Source organism: Pocillopora verrucosa, chromosome 4 (genome assembly GCF_036669915.1).
Source record: "Pocillopora verrucosa isolate sample1 chromosome 4, ASM3666991v2, whole genome shotgun sequence".
Taxonomy (NCBI): domain Eukaryota; kingdom Metazoa; phylum Cnidaria; class Anthozoa; order Scleractinia; family Pocilloporidae; genus Pocillopora; species Pocillopora verrucosa.
Genome location: NC_089315.1, coordinates 17515996 through 17537509, shown reverse-complemented (window position 1 = coordinate 17537509; position 21514 = coordinate 17515996). Strand labels below are relative to the sequence as shown.

Genomic DNA, 21514 nt, shown 5'->3' with positions numbered 1-21514 from the left:
CCAATCTTTGCCAAGATTAGCTAATTTTCACTTAAAAACCTCTTTAGACAGGTGGCAGCTTATCAAATGATGTTTTACTTCGTCATTGCATTCAGACAGTCGTACCAAACCACTTAAGCCACACGATGAACCAAAGTTTTTTCCATCTTTGCTATTCAAAAAGCAGTCCTGAGACATAATGAACGTCTCGCTTGTGAACGACTTCTTCCTGTACTTGTAATTGTTTCCAACGCGATACAAGTTCGGGAGATCTAAAGGAACTCATTATAACTTTGTATATTCGATACGATTTCAATTTCCGCGTCAAAGGAGAAGCCTACTGTAATTCGTGAGTGGTCAGTGGTTACGCTCGTGAGGTAAAGAATGGGTTTGTGACTTTTTCATTCAATTGAAAGACTCGCGTCACTCTTATAAAATGGTTGAACGGAATACAGACTTCGAGTAGTCTCTTATTTTTCTTAAAGATAGTGAGGTCACGCGTATCCTGTGAGCATGGTGAATCCGCGAGACGCGAGACTCGCATACAATATTCCCTGAATTAAACATTAAGGTCACAGGAATTAAGGAAATGATCATCAACTAAAGAAGCTCTTTATCATCAAACAAATTCTCCTTTTCAGCACTTGGGATAAGTATATAGAACAGTATGGAGAATATGCATACTTATGTCAGGTTGGAAAGGGTTAAAATGGACACGGAGGTCTGTGGGAACCAGGATAACTTGCAGAAACATTAACTAATTTAACTAACTAAATTTACCATAAATTCAAAGCAGTTTACTAGTTATTTACTTATAGTCAATTATTTGTAGTGTACCGTAAGTCTTACATGGTTACTTCGTTTCTTCCATCCTACTTTTAGGTGAAGTGACTAGCATTTGCTGATTTTAAGTTAGCTTCATTTTCTTCACTTTAAAATGACCAAACCTAAAGTTGTATGTTTGCCAGGTTATATCTACATAATTCGGTCAAATTTTGTTTCATTCCTCTGGCTAAGAAGGGTTTAGACGATGACATAAACATAGCCTTCACTCTTTCTAGAATCCAATCATAGTCTTAATTGAAAACTCAAACAAAAGAGATGTCATTGTTGGAAAACTGGCTTGTGTCTTGGTTGCATTACGATGTCAAGCAGATCACAGCTGTTTGAGAAAGTAGGTGGTCTTGAAACTCTCTCACACCTGTTCTAGTTCCTTAGCAATGTTAACTTTTGTTCAGAAACCCTGAAATTATTATTTAAAACCCTTTCCTGTAGACTATTTCTCAGGGTCACCTTTAATTTGTGGTATTAAGAATAATACTTGAAGTAAAGTTATGGGATGAGCTGTTTACTCATGTCTAGAAAACAAACTTAAAGTCAAGGTACCCTCCATAACTTTACGGTAATTTGAAGAATTAAGTAAATGTGGCAAAAAAAAAATTATTGTCTTCTCTCACATTATAGGAACAAGCTAGACAAGTTATTTGGCAAAAAAAAGTAGAATGACTATTAACAATACGGAGGTTGTTAGAAAACATTGTCCACTTCTATGATAAAGGCTTAATGAATACTGTAATAGCACTGAGTCAAGTAAACCAGTTTTGAAAGGGTTTGATAATCCTTATCACAGCTTGCCGGCTTTTCTTTTCCGTAGTTTCATGTGAGTTTCCTCAAGTTACTTGCTACTTTTGTGGTAATTTTTTTTGCAAGACAGCACCATTTATGTTAAGGAGATGGGTTGTAATTTAACCGCAGAATACTCTTCCGCAGTTAAATTACAACTCAGAGAATTCAGTCATTTTATTGCCCTACAGTAAACGGCGAACCGCTCGTCATCCGAGCTCAGTGACCCTCTTTTAAGACGTCTGATTGACAATTTAAAGTGTTTTTAAACTTATTCAGGTGTCTTGAGCCACGCACATTTATGATAATAAAATATGCGAATTTTCGAAGCTGGTTGATGCTTAAAATTCCCAAGATCATTTTTGATTCAAGACGAAGCAAACTAAAAACCCCTTGCAATACAAGTTACTAATTAATCAATATTAAACCGAAAACCTCTTACTATACAAATGAGTGAGATTACAGCTTTGTGTCCCCAATGCATAATTGTAGGATGTTTCTTTTGACATCCTAGATTTCACAAGGGTTAACATTTGACTTCAACGTCCATTTGTGAGGCTAAAAAGGAGACACAGTGGACCTATTTCATAAACTGTGGACAGGATCATTTCTTTTATAATCTCATAAATCAGCCTTCCTGGTATCATCTTTGAGTGAAAATTCCATAAACTCTTTCACATGTTGATGGAATGTATTCAAAAGACTAGCAATTAGACCTGTCATATATGAAGGAGATCAGTATCAAAAGTAGTATTTAAAAAAAAAATAGATCACTGAGTAGCATTCCCACGAAGATTTACATGTAGATCCGTGGAAATTTGTTTCTGTTAATTAGCTACAGCCAAATTATCCACCTCAAACGTATACACCTTTGCAGAACAACGTTGAAGGCTGGAAGAATAGAACCAGACAGGTTCCAATCGCAGTCAACGTGCGAGGCACCATCACGAAGACCTGTCGTACAATCTGCTGATTGCTTCGTTTGATTCGATACTTTGAGATAAATTATTACGGTTAAGTTAACAGATTGATTGATTGTAAATACCATTAAACATGTAGCGTAGATAATAAGCTACGAGTTCGTGCTATCTAGCTTTGTGATTACTTTGGGAGCGAACAATGCATGTACTGTAAAACTTACAGACTTCCCCGAGGTATTCAGAGTTTTCCTTGATGCGTATTTGACTGAATCTGATGCAAAACACACGCCGAAATTTGCGTCATTTTTGACCCCTGTGCCTCAAAAAGACCATGCAGCACCAACCTTATCTCGGAATTTAAAAAAGAACCCTAAGTTTTAGCAACCAGAAGGATGGGCGCAAGAACACAGGCGTAGCTAGGTAAGGGTCCGTGGGTACCACATACAAATAATTTACTTACATATTGCAAAAACGCGCGAATCCTAAGAATCTGTATGGCATAAATCTCTTTCATTCGCCGTCCTTCACCATGACTTCGCATGAATACGAACTTGTTGATACACAAGGAAGATGAGTGGTTTAAGCCACCTCTTTTGAAGTGCTCGGAAATTTGTAACTGAGAACGCCTCTTCCTTTGAAAAATCTTAGCTCAATCCAGAAGAAGGAGAGAAAGTCTGGCTAGCGCTACTCTTAATTTTAATTGTCGGCTTTTTGAGAAACCAGTCGGCAAATGCATTCAAACTAGTAAAAGTTATAATTATAAGATGAAACCTGTGCAATTGTTGGGAACACCAGTCAACAACAACAACAGCCGTTTCGTATTTTTATCGATACCCTGTTATTGATGATGATTATAATGCACTACAGTGAACCTTCTACAACCTTCTACCTTACTTCGTACCTTACTGTTATTTCACGATGGAAAAACATTTTCTAGTTTTTCTACCTTTCTTCTGGGTAAAATTCCTGTACGACCATCATAAGGCAGCCGCTTGAGAGTCTAGCAATCATGGTTATGATTGAAATAACCGATCCACTGCTTTCCTGCAAAAGTATTCATGATAATCTAGTGTTTGGTGAAATCACCATTACATGAGATACATTTAATGTGCGCATTATTTATGCTTCAAGTATTACGACACTAAGTTGGTTTTTCACCTGCTAGTCGCTTGTTCGGTTAGTATGTTCGCTGCCTGGTTGGCTTGTGGGTGAATGGTTTATATTTAGAAAAAGGCCTTTTTTCTTTCATGTTAAGTTGAAAGTTTTTTAAAATCTTCTTGCCCTACTACTTCTAAGAAAATTAAGATAATTTCATGCGTATGGAAAGATCTGTGGTATCGTAAAGTAAGACAAAGTGGCTCGATGATTTGTGGAATGGCGTGAACTCTGGATCGAAAGGTCCGCATAAACAAGGAGAAGGACGTTACTATGTACCCTTTCTTGCTACTATGACTCAAATAAGAACCAAGTGTGGGCCGCTTCGTTAATTTAACCAAGCTTTTATTTTTTTTAACTTAAGCAACCACCTTATGTTCATGAATCAATTCAGTGATAAAAGTCAATGCCATCACGTACATAATAGACATGCCACTTCATAAAATTGCCACTGGCGCGTAAGTTGATTACCTGATAGAGGAGGTTTGAAAACAGCTCTAAATATGTACAGAACTTCCTATTATAAGGGAGCTACCGGACGATAATTAAGCTGAGAAGGAAATAAGAGATAATTCTGGGTCATTTAAAATAGTTAGATTGGTGCAAGTTACTTTAACGGCCTTTGAAATCACGCTGACTTAGTCATGATTGGTGACTATGCCATCCTTACCATTGAATGCAAACAGTCTGCTGAACTTTTTCTTCAAAAACAGTTGTTGATTTGGGCCGCAGATAGTCCTTATCGACAGAATAATGACCCATTTTAATTGACAGGTACATTCAATCTCTCTATTATGACCATTTTCTTTGCTCAGTTTGTATAGGTAATCACATGATTTCGAGTGAAATTTGCGATAAATCAGCACGAGTAAATATAAATTTCCTAAAGGCCTGACAGATTGCACGAGCTCGTAGAGCCAGTTGTTTGTCCTTTGTTGGGTTTTTTTTTTTTATGATTCTCCGTCAAACTCTGAATTACGACATCGTCTCTTTCTCTCCACCTTTCCGGCTTTTCCTTCCAGCGGTTTGCTTTCGCTACTTACCTAAAATTAATTCAATTTTCTGCACCAATTTCAACTTCTTGCACTCAATTGCCACTTTCTGCACTGTTTGGATTAATATAAGTGTTCTCAGCTAATGAGCATGTTGAAATTTTTGGATGTTTATTATTAGAAGCGAAACCGATGAATTCTTTAGAACCCGCTTACTCGTGACACTAATCCATTCGACCATTTGATCAGGCAAAAAGAAAATCTGTAGAACTGCCTTTGGTCCAGTGCGGAACGAAACAATTTGATGATCAGACGATGGTAGCTGAGTTCTTTGACAGTCAAAAAGAAACTATGCTCTTGTTATATCACCATGCTTCCAAATTTCCTGTAAAGCTTGTAACAAATTACACTGACAACGGCGGAACTAATCAGAAGTATCAATGGAAAGTATGCAATGGCTTTCTGGGGATTAAGAACAGAAATCACAATGATATTCAACGCGCGACAGAATACAAATTTGCATGAAAAATGCAATGTCCAGTGAAAGCAACGGTTTGAATTTTAAAATTCTTTGAATAAGTGGTTCGTGTAAATGAAATTTTTGGCGATGTTCTCTGTACGGTCCGATCAATGTCTGTCCCTGGTTATTTTAGGAACACCATTTTTTGCCTTTCTCCTCCTTTTTTGGTCAGTTTATCTCCCTTTACTCTGTATAGAGGGAAAAGATATGACAACATACAAGAGGATCACGACCACCTTCCAATTTCGTTTAAATTTGTCTTCAGACCCCTTCTTTAACCAAACCTTTTACAGCAGGAGAAATTGTCCACAGATCTAATACTTCATGCTCGCCTTACGAAAGTTTAGTCTTTCGATGAGATAAACTGTGGTTTGCAGCAGTCTTGAACAAGTATAGATGACAGCAACCTGAATAGTATTCAAACAAAAAGATAACTACTTGTAAATGCGTGTTGAGGCTCACATGAGGTCCCTATGGGTTACCAGTGGTATGTTTCCCGTTATACCATTTTTGTTGATTTCAGACTTTTTAGGGAAAACCGAGAAAATAACGCTTAGCAGGAAGTTTTTCGCTGAGCTGATGGAAGATGATTCTTAGAAGGTGTAGTTGACAGAAGGAATTTCTTGGCCTTCCCCGTTCCTCTCTTACTCACATATTCGAAGTACAACTGGACTTATATTATAACTTGTAAGTACTCCGGGAAGGGGTAGACAACTTCTTCCTTCCCCCTTCCCTTCACTAGCAAGACTACCCAAGGATAGTATGATAGGGTTTAGGCTTCTCCCTTTATGCTCATTGTCAGGTAAGTGCGAACAGAAATCTTGCACAAATAACTCAATAAGACGAAAACTGAAACAGCTTACCATATACAATTTTGAATCTTTCATCCACGCCTTTAGTGACTTGGCGTGTTTTATTTCAGTTGCTTCGAACGATGATGAAATAGAACGGAAGGGTACATTGGTATGATGGGCTAGAGTTGATGAGCTCTTGACATCGTCAACTGAATCCAGCGCCTCTTCCTTAACAACAGTTTAATAACAGTTTGTCATTGTGACTATGTCTTGGTTCAATACCCTACGCCTCACGTTATCTAGAGGAGTCGTCTCCATTTGGTCTTGACTCTTCGTCCATGATGAGCTCGTTTTTCTTAACTTTACTTCCGTCATATTTAAGTCCTAAATTCGAGAAACCGGGTTTTGTGGTATTTGGTGGAGGTACGTCTATATTCCTTTGTTTCCTTTTCTTACATAGATGTGATAGCTTTTCTTCTCCATTGTTATTAGAAACCATCGGCTCGCTCTCGTTCGTATGGTCTCGGTATTCTATCCGTGTTTCTGTGTTGTGGGTCTCTCCTTCTTCTCGTTATAGCTCTTGATTGTCTTGATTATTAATATTTAAGAACTAGTCAGACCCATTTCCTGCTTCAAATTGGCAAGTTTGGTCGTTTTCGAAAAACGTTTCCGGTCTACGTATATACTCTCCCTGAAGGAAGCTTTTTTACTGGTGCTAGAATTAAGCCCAATGCTTGCGTGCATTGGTTGCATTTCTGTTCATTTTGAATTTCATTAGCATAAAACGCAAATTTTCGTATCTTGGTTTGTTCCACGTGCCGCCGGCCAGCTCAATCTTGATATCTCGGTTAGATAGCCTATTTGATTGCATGAAATCCTTGAAGTATGCGATTCAAAATTCATCTTCTTTTTCAAAGAAACAAATCTCAGAGAGTTGAGCGCTGTGCATTCCTCTGCAGACCCAGCCACAGTTGCTATGTAAGCCAAGTGATTTGTCTCGACCATGATGAAGCTTGTAACTGCCAGCGCCGCAATAATGCTATAATACCCGTGTGGAACCCAGCCTTAGTCTTTGATGTCACTCAGGAAGCAATAGTTAAACAGTGGGGGGGACGCTGATCGCAGTTAAGTTCTTTGCCAAAAGGTGCCACGTGGTTCAGGCACCGATTTTCCTTGCCAGAAAAGGCAGGTTGATCCTGTCTCCAAGATATCCAGATAAAGGGGAGATTAGGGCGTCTGCAAACCTTTCGATAAGCATGATCATTCCTGTTTGGAGGCTAAAAGTTTAATGACTTTCTTGAAGAAGAACATTTCAAATGAGGAGAGGATGTGGCGAAAGATGTCGTTGAAAACATTTCCCTCTGTGTTCAGTATCCGTTGCCGCTGTCTCATTTTCGGGTGTAATTCAAATCTCCTGCAACTGAAAGATGAAGATACAGTTACGCGTTTATGCAGTCTAGTTCTAAAAGAACTAGACTTGATGTAAACATCGCTCAGACAGAATGTTCGCACTTTCATTTAAACAACCTAATGCTTAGCAAAAAGTCTAATACTTGCATATTCACGCAAGAAAAATATATTAAAAACAAACAAAAGCCTGTAGTCTCAATGAGAAGCCTAAAAGTTTCGTCAAAGACCGGCCGTCAAACATTCAGCGGGGAATGGCAAACAAATAAGTCCCCTGTTTTTCGAAAGGTACGCTGTCTGAGTACTTTAGATATTAACCAAGTTTACAACCCTATAATTAAGTATTGACGATTTTCGTCAAAGCTGGCGTGCTACTCTCCAACAGTCACTATTTATTGACAGAATTTTCTTACCTGTAGATATATATTCGAAAAATCTTATATTTCTCGAATATACCTCTACAGTATATTCGACAAATAAAAGATTTATTGAATTTACAGTAAAAGTATTTACTGTGAGGAGGTAATTGCTCCTCACAGTAAACACTTTTCTCTTACCGTTCCAAAATTCGTGCTGTCTTTTTGATTGTTACTATTCACCTGACAAGATGGAGCGTCTTGTAATGAGGAACAAGTCCTTGTCGCAAGTTTGATTGAAAGAGCCAGCACGGCAAAACGAGAACTGTACGTTGGGCTTTGTTGGCTTATGACTTGTGCAGTCTTTTTTGCACAGTTTTAGAGCTCAAACATGCGTGCAAAATAGAACTCCCTGTTTGTATAGTTCTTCCTTTGCCACTTAGAAGCGAGTGCTCGACCATTCTAAGGGACCTATCATTCGAGCAATGAAGTTTTAACTAGCAATTCGATTACATGAACAAAATGATATATGAAAGTTCCCCCATGATTCAAATTGTTCATAGAAGTATTTGCAAAGCTGTTCGCAGATTATCTGGAGTTTTCACATACTGATGTAATCAACGCCTGCGTGAAGAACTTGTACTTTCCATCGATTCGGACGCTCGCGCGCACCAGAAATGAGCCATCAGCTGCGGAAGATAACCTCAAACTGCTTGGTCCTCCTGTTCCACTGGAAACTTTTTAATCTGAGACCAAACGTCTACGAGGAATCGAAGACTGGCTGAGAGATCCAGGCTTGTATAAGTAAACCTTACTCTTGTTTGTTGGGCTTAATTAAAGTATTCTTTGATTTTTTTTGCCTTCTACTTATCTTCCGGCTGGCTATTATCATTACATGCTCACGCCATGCACAAGATTCTATGACCAGCTATTTACTGCTATTCCTCACAGAAACACTGCTATTTGCTAAGGAATGAATCGCCCTTAATTTCCCTCACTTTCTTTTTCAAACGGATTTTAAAATTTACTTTTAAACTCAAAATTTAATGATGATTTTTTTTGTTGTCCTGGCTTAGGAACTTACCGCCTATTTTTCCACTCATACCCTTAGTCTTCCTAGACTAACGACGTTATCTGGATGGCATGTTAGAAGCGTACTTAATTTTACTTTAATGATGTCTCAAACGCCATGACTGTGCAAAAGTCGGGTTATTTGATGTTTTTTTTTCTCTACTAAGAAGCAATTAATCAATAGATCTTTTTATGGCAAGACGTCAACAAGGCTAGGGAGTCTAAAACCATTATCAGGCAGTTTATATGACGCGTGTTGATTTTTTTGTTGTCCTGGCTTAGGAACTTACCGCCTATTTTTCCACTCATACCCTTAGTCTTCCTAGACTAACGACGTTATCTGGATGGCATGTTAGAAGCGTACTTAATTTTACTTTAATGATGTCTCAAACGCCATGACTGTGCAAAAGTCGGGTTATTTGATGTTTTTTTTTCTCTACTAAGAAGCAATTAATCAATAGATCTTTTTATGGCAAGACGTCAACAAGGCTAGGGAGTCTAAAACCATTATCAGGCAGTTTATATGACGCGTGTTGAAGATTACGCACGCAATTTCGGCTAACAGACTTTGAATCGTAGGTATTTCATTTCGAACAATTATGCTAGAGTGGAAAAGTTCAGGAAAGGTTTAGCAAGCCAAACCGGTGGCCTTCAAACATTCCACGGTATAGTAATCCGTATGGAAAGTGCTCTGATACCGGTGTGAGAATAATTTAAATCTTCTTGTCCTTTTCTATTCCTTTCCTTCGTACTGATAAACACAGTGTATAATTAGTGTGCTAAAATTCATTCATTTAGGAAACATTTAATCATTTAATTTTTTAGTGAAGCCGAAAATGATCTTTCTCTATATGTTGATTTTTCTATGTGTAGATTTTTCTAAATGTTAAAAATTACTGGTTTACTTTTGTGAGCAGGGTTTAAAACAAAGGCGCCTTATGAGTTAATACCTCTATCACGATACAATATTATACAGCCACAAACAGACCGATTAATTAAAACGTGAATTGATTATGCCTTGTTTTCGAGACTTTTCAGGAGCTGGTTATTAAGATATCTTTGATAAAGCTTCCAGTACGAGTGAAATAAATGGATTCAAAGCTTGAGTAGATCCAAGAGTCTGGTTTCCTCTCGTTGGAATTTTTCTTTTAGCATCTTCAAATGAACTATACGGTACGTTTTAACCACAGGCGGTTTTAAGAGACGAGGACTATTGCCAACGGTTGTTGATTGAACAAATCTCCTTTGCAGAATATGGACTTACTTTATTTTCAGCAGCAATTTTAAAGAAGAGTACGGATTTTCAAAACTGAAGCATGCTAATAATTATCACAGAGGAATGAACCAGAAAGTACATATAAATTGCCGGAGGGTATACCAATCGAGACCTTTATTTCTCAAACAGAGTTGGATAATATCTGACTTGATTGCAGAGAAAGTTGTAAGCGTCCCAAAAAAAAGGTTTACTGAGTGTTCTCCTTCCGCACTTGCCAGACTGGGAAACATGCCAAGAAAAATAATACTGTATGGTCACTACTTTTAAGAAACTCTGGACTCTTGCGATTTATGCATTTCAGCTCGTTGTGCTTCATTATACAGGCAAAACATCGATTGAGGTAATATGTATTGTACTTGTGCAGTCATCAAACTACTTCAGTGAACGTGATATGAATATATATTTATAATCATGATGGAAGAAAAAAAAAAACACTTGACTCCATAACTATTGAATCATGATCCATTTTTTCCTACCATGTAAGATGTGTCGACAACTTTCAATTCCAGAGCCCTCTGGCACTTTGAATTTCTGTCCTTCAGAATTTCTTAGCCGGTAAATGAGCGAGACTTTTGCAGTTGATATTCAAAAAATGCTGGAGCATCTACATGGGACCAATCGTACTAATCTAACCTATATGCGCAGCACAATTCATTCAGAATGATCTTCTTTCCTTTGCACCTCCGTTATTATGTTGGTTAGTGGGCAAATTAATAATACCTTATCCGAATTTCACTCCTCGGGATAATCGTTGTGGTCATAGAAGAAGCAAATTTTTGGAATACGAATTTTTACTTTATCCATTTTGCATGAATGTGACTGCAAAAAATACAAATGAACTTTCTAACTATACATTTAAAAGCCAATTCACAACTTTGTTCAGATAATCTTTTTGCCTTGATCAAAAGCTTTCGGAAAGCTTCGAACGAGTAATAGGTACCAATTTTCTGTGCACACAACCACATTTAAGATAAAATTTTAATTTTCAGCGCAAATTTCCGGGAGTGGATTCAGGTCAACATATCATAAACGTGCATGTATGATCTGCAAAGAATACATTGCTTGCCGGCGGGCATGTTTTTAAAACAGTGTTGCCTAAGAGTTCGAGGTCGAGTGCAAGTTTTTTTTCGTAGAATTTTTTTGGAAGGTTTTTGTTCGAATTATCACATTCCTAGACGTTCCAAGAGGCCAATTACGTAGGAATTTATAATCAAGGGATGCTTTTATGGACATGGTTAAGTCATTTGGTACAAGATTCGTGACTAAATCTGTATCCAACCAAACTGCACCGTTTTCGGGTGGATTGCGTACAGCTCGTTGCATGTTAAGATGCGAAGAAGAGAACGAATATTTTGCGCAGTAGGAAATATATTCATAGACCTCTGCCGGCATCATAATGCTTCATTTGCTCTCCTGTTTTTGATGGAAGTAGTGGAACTGTCAGCTGCAGATGTTGGAGTTATATTTTTCGTTGCGCAATTAGTTGATGCGTTCTTCGCATCAATTTCTGGTTACCTTGCTGATAGGGTTGAGCTACCTTTTCTTTCAAAGAAACTTGGCCGACGAAAATCTTGGCACCTTTTGGCAACAGTATTGTTGTCCGTAGTCGTCCCTCTTTACGCCAACCGCTGTTATCCCTGTATTGGTAATCATCATAGCTGGCTTCCAATCGTCTATTACGGCTTCTTGAATTCTATTTATGGCATATTTGTCATCATTATGGAAGTAAATCATTCGTCTTTCATCGCTACTGTAGCGGAGTCCGTTGAGGAATATACAGCTATAAGCACCTTGAGGTTTGTTATAGACAACTTTCTTTGAAACTGTATGGCTGATAACTGTATTCTTTGAGTCTGTATGGCTCTCATATATGTGTTTTATGTAGCTTTACAAATTTCTCTCTTCACTCTCTCGCCTAGGATGTTCTCCTGTAAACTAATTTTGGTTTTCTTCGGAGGATGTAATTCAAATAAATTTGTAACTCATGCATGCGAATTATCCTCAAAATTATCATATAATTATGGGAGCTATGAAGTAGACAAAGAGAATAAAGCAGTTCAGGTTATTGGATTGGCAATTCGGTCATTTTACAATTAAGTGGGACATAATGTTTACCTTTTCGTAATATGATGAAAGCACGTGCAATGGGAGGCCATATTTCCCAGGTTCATTTTGCAAGGATAATGTAATTGGCATTAAAGAACGATTTCTCATATTCTCGTATTTTATCTGTTTACAAGGACAATGTTCAGCTTCCTAAGTGGCATTCTCGTTTACACAGTCGCTTGGGGCCTTCTCGGACAAGACAAAGGCGATAATTTGGGACCTCACAGCCTTCCAGAGTTTCTGGTAAGTAGCAGCAACCCATAAACGCTTAGGGGCCATAATATACTCAACTCTCTATTGACGTTAAGTAAATTTAAAGGAGAGATATGAGCAATTGCAAAAATAGTTCCCTGGGCAGCTTGTTTGCTCTTTGCTGTGCTTGCCTCTTGTATCTAGTTTTTCGTCCGTCAAATTACCAGTTACCTTCTTCTAATTTGCCTATTGATTTTTTCTTTCTTTAACAGTACCTTGCGTGCATTCTTAGTGGAACAGGAGTCTTCTTTGCAGCTTTTTTTCATCTTGGTTTAAAGGAACCTCAAACACGCGTAAGAAGAAAGAGCACCGTAAAGGGTCTTTTGGTAAGAATAGAAGATGTTTTAGATATCTTGAATTTTGTTGAAGTGCTGCATGGGTAAATACTTCGTTTGCTTCCTCATTCCAGGAAACTTCTGATGGCTAATTGCGGCACCTTTATGCGTGTTCCTTAATTATTCCTAAATTTTATGCACGAAGCTCGTTTCCTATAGATTGTCTGGTCATATAATTATGTCGTTTCCATGTGTATATGTACGACAACATTTTTCCGAGATTTCATACTACCTAGATTTAGATGTAGATTATAGATGTAAAAATGTCCAATGGTCGACAGCAGATAAAAGTTGCAATCTACGCATGTCTTGCAAATTTTATTTCATACTGTCCTCTTTCTCTTAATTTGTAGAATTCTCCTGGAATATTCCTGACTGACTTTGGACCCGAAAATGGCGGTAAGTCCATGAATTGCGCAGTTCAGTTGGAGTTAGATGCTTTTGCGTTTACTACAAAATTGTAGACCTGTCTCCCTCCAGTATCAAAATAATGTTACAAAAGTAATATACGATATTCATAGGGAAACATCATTTTTCTTCGTCTTTTGGAGTGATAAGACCTGTTTTTGTGTCCTGTTCATTTATTACTATGCAATTCGCTACCTTTTCCACCACTAAGATTGATACACTACATAATGATCTCCTTGTTAAAAAGAAAGCTCTTATTTACTCTGCTGATTGTGTCACTGATGAGGTACTCACAATGTCTTCGACTAAATTTTCAACTTTTACTGAGATGAAGCTTTATGACATCAGGGAACTAACTGCAACACTGTTCTCGAAGTCCTGTGTCTTGGATCCATTACCATCCTCTATTATCAAACAATGTATAGATCTATTGCTGCCTACAATTGCTAACATCATCAACCTCTCTCTTCGTGATGGCTGCATGCCTGCGTGTTTGAAATCTGCAGTATTGTCACCCCTGCTCAAGAAACCTGATGCAGACTTTTCACAGTTCAAGAACTTTAGACCTATCTCCAATTTGAAATCGCTATCAAAGATTATTGAGAAAAGTGTTGCTCTCCAGTTACCCAACTATCTGATGAACAATAACCTACTTGAAAACTTTCAGTCAGCCTATAAAGTTCATCATTCTACTGAAACTGTCATGGTGAAGGTGAAAGATGATATTCTGCATGCAATTGACAGAAACGAAGCCGTTGTACTACTTCTGTTAGATTTATCTGCTGCATTTGACAATGTGTCTCATGAAATACTACTGGATAGGCTGTCTCAATGTTATGGTATAACAGAATCTGTACTGAAATGGTTTGCATCCTACCTATCATCTCGTACACAATTTGTTCAAATTGAATGCTCAAGATCTTCGTTATGTGAACTTAATTGTGGTGTACCGCAGGGTTCTGTCCTTGGGCCTCTGTTATATGTTCTGTACATTTCACCAGTGGCTGATGTCATAAAGAGACACAATCTTAAGTACCATCTCTATGCTAATGACACTCAGCTTTATGTGTCATTTAAATTAGGAAGTGATGACCTTCTCTCCTCAGTAAAACCTAGAATTGAAATATGTGTACAGGAAATCAACAATTGGATGATTCTTAATGGTCTTAAGCTAAATGAGGGAAAAACCGAGCTGCTTCTACTCAGTTCACGTTATCGGCCCAGTCCCTCATTGGAATTCGTTCGTGTTGGGGGTGAAACTATTCAACCGTCCTCTTCTGTTCGCAATCTTGGAGTGATACTCGATCCCAGTGCTGATATGGAAGACCACATTAAAAAGATATGCAAAACATGTCATTTCCATCTAACTAATATTAGTAAGATCAGAACATATTTGGATCGTGAATCTGCTGAAGCAATTATTCATGCTTTTGTGACCACTAACTTGGACTATTGTAATGCGATTCTACATTGATTACCTAAAGCTCTCTTAAACCGCCAACAGTTAGTTCAGAATAGGGCAGCACGCATTGTAACATTCACAAAGAAGTATGAACATATAACTCCCATTTTAATAGATTTACATTGGTTGCCTGTTGAATACCATATTATTTATAAAATCTTATTGTTCGTACATAAGGCCATCAATGGACTTTCACCAAGTTATATATCCAATTTGCTCAGCTTTTGTACCAGCTCCTACTCTTTGCGTTCTTTTTCGAATAAGTTACTTCAAGTCCCGAGATCTAAGCTTAAGTCTTATGGTGATCGAAGATTTTCTATTGCAGGACCTAAATTATGGAACAGCATGCATTAAGAAATGCCAATTCCTTGAATTCTTTCAAAAAACACCTAAAGACATATTTAATTCGCCAAGCCTTTTTTGATTTGTAAATATATTTCTATTTAATTCCCATGCTTATATATGTAGTTTTAGGTTTTTTAGTGTTTTTTAATACATTTTGTGATATTGTTAAGGGCCTAGAGCAATTAGTGATATAGACGCTATATAAATAAAGTTATTATTATTATTATTAATTTCTTTATGCTATGGAACTTTTATTTTAAGGCAATAAATCATGTTGGTTACATGGATCCTCCATGTAATGAAGGTTCGAGACATGTGCTTGTGTTCTAATACATAGTTTAATTCACAGGATCTATGATTCTTTGAACTGCCATACCAAGCGTCTGTGAGCTTAATGATTGATTGTCTCTTTTTATTCTCTAGACACTATAAGAAGGAGCATTGCTTACAATTTTGTTGATCTGATTATGGCTTCGACTTTATATGAAGAAAACCAAAGTGAGATGGAGAGAGATGGAAAAAGTAGGAGCCATGAATTGCCTAAAAGAAAACGAAGTCTACTTCAGACGTTGGTTAATGCTCTATTTTCTGACGGGAAGACTGACGACACTGGTCGAAATCAGGATCCGTTAAAATCTGCCACAGAGGATACCACAAAGAATCCAAAAATTGAGGATTTAAAAAGACGATTGGTTTCAGAAGTGCAGCATCTAGATCCTGAAAGGAAGAGGAGTCTCTTAATGGGTGTGTTTGATGGACTAATGTTTGGATTACAGCGGGAAGAGCGAGTGCAATTAACGTGTGTTAATGTTACTGGGGATCAAATTGCAAAGGACGGTGAAGAAGACGAATATGTAACTGGTGCAGAGTTCTTGGAGGCTGGACAAGGAAAGATCGAAAATTCCCCTGACGAAGGTGAATGGACAGTGACCAACGAGGTGGGTCCCCCTGAAGGTAAAAATGGAATCGAGGAGGCAGAAATTGACAAAGAGGACCAAAATAAAATCAGTCTTGATGACATTACTCAGAGCTATCCGAAACAGGATTGTAGAGAGGAGGTAAGAGATGACGGAGAAGACCAGAATGAAAACATTCCAGGGACATCATTTCGGACCAAACGTAACCAAAGAAAATATGGAATCGTGCATTTACCAGATGTTGGTGAATATAGTCTCTCCAACTCTGGATTTGAAGATGACGAAAATGATGGCGATAGAATAAAGAGCTTTTGTTATGCAAAAGAAGAAAAGCAAAAAAAGGCTGTAACTTTCTTTTCTTCTGAATTTTCCGAGCAGCCGTCAATGAACGAGATCGAACGTCAGGATTTAAATCTTGATCACACGCCTGAGAAGAAAGTGAGTTTGGATGTATGCACTCAGAATTATCCAAAACAAGCTGGCAGAGAGGATGAAAGAATAGAAACTTTTGAGAGTACAAATGATTCGTCAGCTGCAGGAGAAAACCCTGAACTACTTGGCGTCCCTATTCCTTTGAAAAATGCAGAACCTAAGAGAAAACCCCAAAACGAATCAAAGATTGGCTGAGGGATCCAGGATTGTATAAGGTAAACCTTTGATTTTCCAACTTTTCTGGTTAGCTGGATGTATTTATATTATTATGATTTGTTCTCCTTCTACTTCATCTGTTCATTTTCAGGTGGCTATTATTTTGGCATGTACACGCCATGCACAGGACTTTACGACCACCTATTTGCCGCTTTTCCTCACAGAAACACTGCGATTTCCTAAGGTATGAATTACTCTTTTTTTCTTTACCTTGTTTTTCAACGTGATTTGTACTTTTGGTTTCATATTGAAAAATATAATCGTAACATTATCACGTTTTTATTGTTATTGTGCATTAGGAATCTACCGCCTATTTTCCACTCATACTCTTGATCAGTGGCTCTCTAGCGAGTTCAACATCTAACAAACTAAACAACAAAATTGGGAGTAAGGTAGGACTGCAATTTTGAATCCTAGACTAACAGCTTTTGTGGCTGGCAAGTCAGAAGCGTATTTTATTTATTTTTGTGTTGTCTAAAACGCCTTGACTGTTCAAAATTTGCTAACGGCTTATTCGTTTGTGGGTGTTTTTTTTTTTTTTTTTAACTTTACAAGGACCAATGAATCAAGGGATCTTTTTATAGCTTTGATAAAGTTAACTAGACTGGCTAACAAGCTTAGAACTCGCCAACCCTTCTATCCTATTTACAAACAAGATAGTCTTCACTTGACATTGCTCATCCAAGCAGTGTGTAAGACGCTTGTTACAGAGAGATTTTCTATTCTTTGTCTCTTTCTTTCAGCAGAACTAGCAAAAGCCTTGTTTTGTTAAATGAGTCTTACTAACCCGCAAACTTTCCTTGATTTCCACATCTAGTGGACTTACCTTTTGGCGGGTTTGTTAGTGATTGGTGGTGCTGTTTGGAGCTATTTCCAAACCATCTCCATCAAACAGTCAACTTATGCACCAGTGGTCATAATAGGGAGCGGTTTGTCCATTATGCATGTCATGGCACTTGTCTTCATCATTGAGCTGATCGGGGATAGTAAGGTTAGCGTTAAAAACAAATTGCGATATACTTTAAAACAATTAAACTCCTGAAGGGTGGTCGATACAACCAGCAACATCCAATCGGTTGATCAGTAAGTAAGCATTTGAAATAAGGTCGCAATTTGATTGAATGTCGCACAAAAAAAAAGAAGTGATCACAATGGCTTACCAGAGAAAAGGAATATACGCAAGCAGCTAATGAGAACGTAACTTAAAAGAGCAGACTGCCTGAAACAGGGTAAAACGTTGAACAATGTGAAATCGGTGTCAGTTTTACTCGTGATCGGTTGAGAGGCGAGAGCTGTCGAAACCAACCATATAGAGGATTGCTATCGACAATAAATTTAGTATGTTAGCAGTTATGTTTTCGTCTGTGAGCTCAATAACATGATGAAGCAATTTCCTTTCAGGAAAACAGTGGATCAGTGTTTGCCATTATCGATGTGATCACCAGAGTTTCAAGCGGTTTAATTTTAATTGGTATACAGGAATTTTACCCAGACGAAAGGTAAGCGAAAGTCAGTGTGATGTTGCCTTGCTGAGAACTAAAACATCAAATTAATACATCTATGATGGCTACATACGACAGCTTCTTTGGTGAAAACTCGAATACAAATATAATCATGAGTTGCTTTTTTTTATTTTTTATCAGTATGACGTGGCTTTTTTTGTCAGATTTTGAAATGGAATGAAAGCGTTAAGTAGTAAATAATTGTTAGTTTTTTTCCCTATTTTCGATTAAGAACAAGCTCAAACGATGCAGTTACCATATATGTACGACATGTGTTTGCATTGACGACCGGAATTTTAGCTCTGGTGGGATCCCTAGTGGTTTTGTTTTTCCAACCGTAAAAGTTTATCAACAATACTAGAGGTAAGGACATCACAGGATTAAAAGAGTTTTGTGACAAGTGTAACACAGGGAGATCGATTGCAAACTGTTCTGACCTTACATTTAACAAATGGTTTTGAGTATTCCTGTTCTTGCGCTTGTCATCCTATTGAAAGATGCAGGCCCGTTTACATGTGTTTGTTTCGTCATGACAGCGGTTATTGTGGATGTACTATAAAAAAAATTAATGCTCCGTTTGGAACGATTTCACTGGATTGGGAGGGAGAAAGTATTTCCCAAGTCTTACTTCGATTGCAAGTCAGTTTTGAAGTGGTTGTCTCTGCACTGAATCCTTTTTCTGCCTATCTCTTTTTTTTTTTTTTTTTTTTTTTTTAAGTGGGATGTTGAAAATCAACCCTGCCAACCATCGTCTCATTTTCAAGTTCTTCAATGTCCAGCTGAAGAAGTAGAGTCAGTCGACCACTCGGACACTTATCACAATAACCATAAAGTTACGGTGCATTTTTGTTCAGAGAACACAAAACTTTAAACTCGTTGAGAATTGTATTTAGTGTAACAGTTGGCTCAATGGCCTTCCAAAGATCACGCCCTTAATTTCGTTTCACACACTTTGAATCGTAGATCTTTCTGTTTCAACTATTAGGCTAGAATGGAAGAATTTGTGGAGTTAATCCTGGTCAGACTACGTTTATGTTTTACGAGGAATTTATTTGGGTGTCAAGGTAGGAGAATATCATGCATACAGAGGATTACGGCTGAAGGTTTTTCAAAGTTTGACGTCATACTTACCTTAGTTTTTATTAATGGTTGTGTAGTGTCTTTTGATTAAGCAGTACTTTATAATTTCAATCTTTGTTAGTTTTTGGTCTTCTTGATTCATCAAGGTAAGGACGCAAGTAAATTAATTAGTAGACTCTACGTGGATTATGGCTATTGCGTTGTATTGTATCGCTTTTTGCTGCGCTAGAAGACGGTGCTTTCAAAGAGGGAAGAATTTTATAATTTTATGAAAACTATGACTACGTTAGACTCCCGCCTTAGTAGCCATTAATGGACTTTTTTAAAACCTAAAACTTGAAAAATAGACTGCGTATCGTGAATGGCGAGGAGGATTGTGTGATCGATATATTGCACAATAGCTTGTTGAACTTCTCTACACGATATCAAAGGGTCTTGTAACGGGAACTCTCTCCTTGGTGTATGTTCTGCAGGAAAGATTCAGCGAGCCAACCGGGTGACTTAGCCAAGAAAATTTAATATGTACTTCGTGCTCTCTCCTCAGTGTGTCTCATAATGAAACCACGCAACACATGAGTCTGCAAACGTTCCATTATATTCCTCCAATTGGCAATCTTGTTGCTCTAGAGTAGCATTGTTGAATTTTTCTTCAATCAATGCCTCGAAACCAGTTTTCTCTCTTGTGGTCCTTTTCTCGGCTTGTTCAATAGAGACGTTCAGCAACTTCGAGATGTTAATCTAGGGTTCCAATTGGCGTGGCCCCTTTGATTTCGGAAAAAAGCATCTTCATTATCATCACAATGATGTGACAACGACAGACGATACTGGCTCCTTATCACATTTCTGAGACCAAATTTTATTCTTACTGGAAAAGGTTCCATTCCATTACATTCCACAGGAGAGTAATCTCTCTGAAAAGTACTCTGATACTAGAGCGAAGCCAATCTCAATTCCCTTGTCCTTTCCGCTCCTGTGCTTGACTTTAATTCTAGTTCGAACATTTTAGGAAACGTTTAATCATACATTTTTCAGTTTAGCAGAATTTTTTTCTATTTTTAGATTTTTTTGCATGTTAAAATTTTTCCAATTTACTCTTGGTAACAAGCTAAGGTTTAAGATAAAGCCTGCTAAAAATTTAATACCTCGTTCTTGATATGATAGTTTTCAGCCACCGATTAATTTAACCTTGCATTGATCGTGCTTTGTTTTCAAGATTTTTCAAGAGCTGGCTACTGCAGTACCTTTTGTAGAACTTGTAAAACTTAGCTTAGATTAAAAACCTGAGTGGAAATTTTCTAGAACTTATACGTCAAAACTTTCTGCCAATACCTTAAGGGCTAATAACGTGGTCTCGCTCTTTACTTGAAACGTGCAGAGGTCACACCTGTGTCTTGTTGAGATTATAATTTATTAAATGTAAATCATTTACATTTTTCCTTAAGGATAACAATATTAGCAGTACCAAAGCAAGGGAGAGTTTTCGCCAACAATTCTTTAGATCCAAGAGTCTGAATAGTTCATTCATTTGATGTTTTTAGCATCTTCAAATGAGCTACGCGGAATGTCTTAATCCCAGGGAGGTTTTAAGCAATGTTCTGGGTTGAGAGAGGGGACGCCCATTACCGACGGTTGATGATGGAACAAATCTTCTTTGCAAATAGATATTGACTTCCTTTACTTTCAACAGCAATTGTGGAGAAGGACGTCGGATTTTCAAACTAAAACATGCTAATAATTCTCACAAAGGAATCATTCAGAAAGTAGACACCAATTCCTGGAGGATATTTGCTGTGAAAAAAACTTTATATTATTCAAATAAGAGTGAATAGTACCTCACTTATTTCCACGGACATGTGAAGGAGTTACTGAGAACAGTTTATTTGGTGTTCTCCTTTTCCACTTTTCAGACTGTACCTAGAGTTCCATCGATAAAGCGGCTCTGCTTTCTTTGATTTATTTTGAAAAAAACATCAGTTAATGACTAATTACAAATTACTAGAGAGAAGTTACTGCAGCTCGTCGTGCTGTGAATTATTCAGCCCAAATCGTCGTGTGAAGTACTGTGGATTGTACACGCGCAGGCCTCTAAATTCTTTCAGTGAGCGTGATATGCATATAGACAGGTAATCACGAGTAGAAAAAAAATGGCAAAAACACTTGAGTATGTGATAACCCCTTGACTCCATCCTTTTAAAGACCCTGAGTGTCTTTGTAATATACGTCCCACGTTCATCTAATATGTTTCCAGTCAGAAACTTCTAGAAAACAACCAGACTTCAGTTCGTCCAAATGTATCTAAGAGATCCAGTGTTCAATTACGGAGTCCACCGACCTGCATTGGCCTCGACAAGATGTGGAGCTAAAAC

At 37.7% G+C, this 21514-nt stretch overlaps 1 pseudogene; it reads left to right on the top strand.

Moving 5' to 3' along the window:
- Window positions 1-11001: 11001 nt before the first annotated feature.
- On the top strand, window positions 11002-21102 carry LOC136280544 (uncharacterized; annotated as a pseudogene).
- Window positions 21103-21514: the final 412 nt, after the last annotated feature.